General features: G+C 38.6%; 1 pseudogene; it reads right to left on the bottom strand.

Moving 5' to 3' along the window:
* The window catches only part of LOC102819694, a 41072-nt pseudogene that overhangs the window by 33688 nt on the left and 1836 nt on the right, over nucleotides 1-5548 (bottom strand).

Below are 5548 nucleotides of genomic sequence, written 5' to 3' on the forward strand. Positions count from 1 at the left end.
TTAACTGATGGTATATGGGGGGGATTATAATCAATGTAATGAAACAAGTTATATGAATTGTTGAATGTGAAACTGATGATGTGCCCTATAAACATTCACTCAATCCACAATAAAAACCTTAAATAAAAAAAAAAAAGAAAGAAAACAACAAAGTAACTTCCAGCAAGATGATGGACTAGGCAGACATACTATATGGACCCTCTACAACCAAGAAACAAAAGAGAGGCCAAATGAAAAAGACACAGATGAAAATCCAGGAACCCTGAATTCAGGGGAAAGGTTAAAGAAGTGAACTGAGTGCTTTCCTGGAAGAAGCTAAGCAAGGACAGTAAGAAAGGGAGATAGACTAGTGAACAACCAACCAGATGCAGCAGGACCATCTTGTGAGCAGCTTTGGCAACATTAGGTGGCCTGGCAGAGCTGTCACATGTGACTAAAAAGGTACGATTCCTTCTTTTTCCCCATGCTTCCCTGGTGACCAAAAGTGTGGCCAGTTCCTACTTTCACCCATCCTGCTAACCAGGAGTTTGAGCCATGTGGTCAGCAGTGTGAGTTGGGCACTGGCTGTGCCACTTTAATGCCTGGATTCAGGAAGGCTTGGCTTCAGACCTACAGAACCCCCAGAGCCATCAGACCAGCATTTAACTAGTTACTCTACTCCCAGCTGCCCTGTGGTCCTAACAGTCACTGAAACCAGCACCATCAAGGGCCTCCATGAACTACTTCTGGATTGAGTGCCCTGACTATAAATAATGCAGAGACTGATAAGAACTCTATCTAGAGCCAGGAACTTTGCTGTCACATCCCTCCCACACCTACCTTGTGAGTTCCTTGGCTTGCAGGAACCCCCTAGAGTTTTCTTCTATATGGGTACCACCCTTACATGTTTTTTTACGTTTGGGGTATGTTTTTTTCTTTTTCTTGTTCCAGTGTTTTTGTTTGTTTATTCTTTTTCTTCCTTCTTCTCTGTCCATTCTCTTGAACTTTATCCTTTCAATCTCCATAGTTGTTTTTCCTTCTTTTCGTACTCTTAAAAGCAGAACATCTCCTTAAAATTCTTGTTAAGCTATTTCAATAGTCAAGAATTAACTGTGGTTAAAATAAACTGATTTTCTAAAGTTCAGAACATCATGTCTTAGATTGTATTTTGTCTACATTCATATATAAGGAGATATTCTGCTTTTAAGAGTACAGTTGAGTCTAGCTATAAAAAATAAGAGATATTATTGGGTCACTAGTAAGGACAGAACTTACAGAATATATAGTAGTATATATTATTAGTAATTATGAAATGCAATATAGTAACAACATCCAGTAATATTTTGGCAAATGTGACAGTTTTTTCTATAAGTCTGATTAAAAGATTATGAGATTTTTAAAAGGGGAGAAAGAAAGGGAAGAGGAAGAAAAAAAAAAATAAAGACACAACTGTAATCTCTTGTAGTCTGAGAAAGAGCCATGGCTCCGGAGCCAAGAGACTTGAGTTAAAATTATTAATCTGCAATTTACTCTGATTATGTGACCTTGGGCAGGTCCCTTCTTGCCCTCTAGAATTTTTGGTTTACCCACATCTATGAAGAAGGATCTGGTTGAAAGCAATGTTTTTCAACATCTGCATATCTGAAAACTTTTATATTGCTTTCCTATTCTAGGGATTCCCTGATAAAAACAAGAAACAAACTATATTTGTAGTCAGTTTTCTATTTTTTACTAACAAAAAACATAATAATCTGATGCTAATATCTTTAAGTGAGCATAGATAGAGTGGCCACAAAGAGTAAATATACTTCCAGTAGGAAGCAAAAGAAAAATGGAATTTTTGTTGACTGTCCAGGCTTCTTCTAGATAAAATGATTCCCACCTTTGTGAAATATCGAAACTGGCCAAAGCATCCACCTAGCACTACAATCTTCATGAGTTGTCAGGGACAAAGAAATGTAAGGTGGGAAACTATTCTTTTTGATTCCCAACCTTTTGCCTGTGAAGCTGGAATTCAGAGTTGTGGTTGAACCATCCCTTGGTCTGCCACTTCAACTCCTGCTTCTCATCCACTAAGCTCAGGTTGTGAGTTACAGCATTTGTACTTCTGCCCCTTGGGGATTCTGAGAGTGACAGGCAGGACTATGCTGGCATTTGCAGAGAGAGAGAGAGAGCAGTGCCCATGAGACACTATTCACCATTCATTGTTAAGTGCTTTTGAGTTGGTTCAAACTCATAGCAACCTTGTATAGGGTTTCCAAGGAGTGACTGGTGGGTTTGAACCACCAACCTGGCAATTAGTAGTCCCATGCTTATCATACAGCGCCACACCAGGACCATTCACTGTAGCTATTATTAATTTGTATTTGTTGTTGTTGTTAGGTGCCATCGAGTCAGTACTGACTCATAGCGACCTTATGCACAGCAGAATGAAACACTGCCCAATCCTGGGCCAACCTCACTACTATTGCCACACTGGAGTCCATCAATGCTGCCACTTGGCCAATCCATCTCGTTGGGGGTCTTTCTCTTTTTCTCTGACCCTCCACCCTACCAAACATGATATCCTTCTCCAGCGACTGGTCCCTCCTGAAAATATGTCCCATGTGTGAAAGACAAAGTTTGGCCATCTTGGCCTCCAAGGAGCACTCTGGCTGCACTTCTTCTTACACGAATCTATTGGTTCTTTTGGCAGCCCATGGCACTTTTAATATTCTCCTCCATCACCATAACTCAAAAGTATCAACTCTTCTACTGTCTTCCTTATTCACTGTCCAGCTTTTTGCATGCAAATGAGGTTATTGGAAATACCATGGCTTGGGTCAGGTGCACCTTAGTCCTCAAGCTGACATCTTTGCTCTTCAACACTTTAAAAAGGTTTTGTGCAGCAGATTTGCCTAATGCAATACACCCTTTGATTTCTTGACAGCTGTTTCCATGAGTGTTGATAGTTGATCCAAGAAGAATGAAGTCCTTGACAACTTCAATCTTTTCCCAGTTGTAAGAATGTTGTTTATTGGTCCAGTGGTGAGGATTTTTGTTTTCTTGACATTGAGATGTAATCCATATTGAAGGCTGTGCTCTTTGATCTTCATAAGTAAATGTTCTAAGTCCTCTTCAGTTTCAGCAAGCAAGGCTGTATCGTCTGCATATCACAGGTTGTTAATGAGTCTTCCTCCAATCCTGATGCCATGTTTTTCATCATAGAACCCAGCTTCTCGGATTATTTGCTCAGCATACAGGTTGAATAAGTATGATGAAAGAATATAACCCTGTCACATACCTTTCTTAATTTTAAACCATTCAGTGTTCCCATGTTCTGTTCGAACAACTGCCTCTTGGTCCAGGTACAGATTCCTCGTGAGCACAATTAAGTGTTCCGGAATACTCACACTTCGCAATGTTGTCCATAGCTTGTTATGATCCACACAACTGAAAGCCTTTGTGTAGTCAATAAAGCACAGGTAAACATCTTTCTGATATTAATTTGTATAGTTAGTATAATAGTTTTCCAACAGATGGCAGTAAAGTATCTCAGGAAAAAGGGATGTTTAATTTTCTAGTCCACTCAGTCACTATACAAGCTCACAGCGGAACTGGAACTTTGTTTACATTGCTCAACATGGTGTTGGTAAATAGCAGGACACAGGAAGTATAACTAGGCCTCACAGAATCAGAAACCCAACATCGGGTTACTCTGTCTTACCATATGACTTCTTTTTGTGCCTCAGGTCCACTCTTCTCCCTCAGTAGATCAACTTCCATTCCCATTCATCTGTTTGTACATGCTCTATATTGGTTGGCACTCAACATCCATTTCCTACTTCCTATTCTGGTAGCGTAGTGGTTACGAATCGGGCTGGGAACCACAAGGTCAGCAGTTCGAAACTACCAGATGTTCTGCGAGAGAAAGATGAGGCTTTCTGCTCCTGTAAAGATTTATAGCCTTGGAAACCCTGTACAGGGTCGCTATGAGTCAGAATCGACTCCATGGCACATAACAACAACAACAACATTATTCCCAAAGCCAACATCACTGGGTATCTCATCTGGAACAGGGTCTCATACTAAGTGTCCAATACTTGGTTTAATGCTTTACTATCATAGTCTGAAAAGACTTAATCATTTTATCTTTGAGCTTGTGTTTTTTAAGTGGAGTCTGGTAGGAAAAGGAGCATGCCGATTAGCAAAAGTACAAGGGCAATATCCATGCCCACAGTTCCTTGCTGCCCCATACCCATATTTGATATATTTGACGAGCAGAAAATTTCAGTCCCCATGATGTGTGGGAGATTAGCAAGATTCAAAGCCAACAGAGCATTTAAAATGTTTCAAACTACATACGCAGGGGAGGTAAAAATCCTGGCAGGCTATGATTTCTGTTCAAAGGAGAATGTACTTCTAACACAGAAAGAAGGTAATAGCATTTTAAGAAACACAAATGACCAAGGAATTTTATCACATCCTTTCTTACTTGTGCAAATTCCCTATATTGAAAATTATGTAGAAGGAAAGGGACACCCATAGCTCCCTTTTCTTTTAGTTTCTTTTCCGTTAGCAGAATGTGCCCATGTCAAGAAATAAAATTAAACAATTTAAAGTGTACATGACGAAATGTTGAATGTGTTGTTGTGCATAGAAAACAATTTTTTAAAAAGCTGAGTTACTTTTTGCAGCATTTCCACTGTTGATGTAAGAATGAAATACACACCCATGTAAGAGCTATGAATAGAATTATGGAATTTTGGTGATTCAGCACATTAGTTAAATGTTCTATATTTGTGTTTAAACTGGGCATTGTGAAATATAAAGATGAATGGTAAAATTTGTCCTAATAATTTATAATTTTATTGTTCTTTATGTAGAACATTAAATAGAAATAAAAACACCTTGAAAAGAGGGAGAAGATTTTAAAAAGGAAGTCTTTACATTTTATTGTCTTTAACATCACTTTTTTTTGAGAAAATCATTTTTATGATCATTTCCACCCAGTTTATTTGTTTGACTATGGCACTTAACAACAACAATGTACTAAGTAATCATTTAAAGAACAACTACATAACATTTCTTACATGTTTCAAGATATGAACATCCAAATATGAGACTTTTATCTTACCTGCAGCTTGTATATGTTTGAAAAGTAGAATTCAGGAACTCAAAAATATTGTCCTTCTATTATTGTCCTGGTGTGGCGCTGTGAGTTAATGCTCCAAACTGCAAAGGCATTTGAACTGCAAGGTCAGTGGTTCAAGCTCACCAGCTGCTCCTCGGAAACCCTATACAGGGTCGCTATGGGTCGGAACTGACTCGACAACACTTAACAACAACAACAATTATTGTCCTGTCTTTTAATGGAGGTCGTTTTAACCTGATTACAACACTAGCACCAATATCACTGATCTGATATCTACTAAATAAAATTGTATTTTTGTCAATAAAAGTCAATGCAATAGCCATGAAAGCTAGAATGCTACCTGTTTGGTGAACAAGGACCTGACATCAGAATGAGAGAAGTCTATAAAGTCCCAAACTATAAGTGTGATATTTTTCAAACTGCACCCATTCCTTG

This window comes from Chrysochloris asiatica, unplaced genomic scaffold (genome assembly GCF_000296735.1).
Source record: "Chrysochloris asiatica unplaced genomic scaffold, ChrAsi1.0 scaffold00219, whole genome shotgun sequence".
Taxonomy (NCBI): Eukaryota; Metazoa; Chordata; class Mammalia; order Afrosoricida; family Chrysochloridae; genus Chrysochloris; species Chrysochloris asiatica.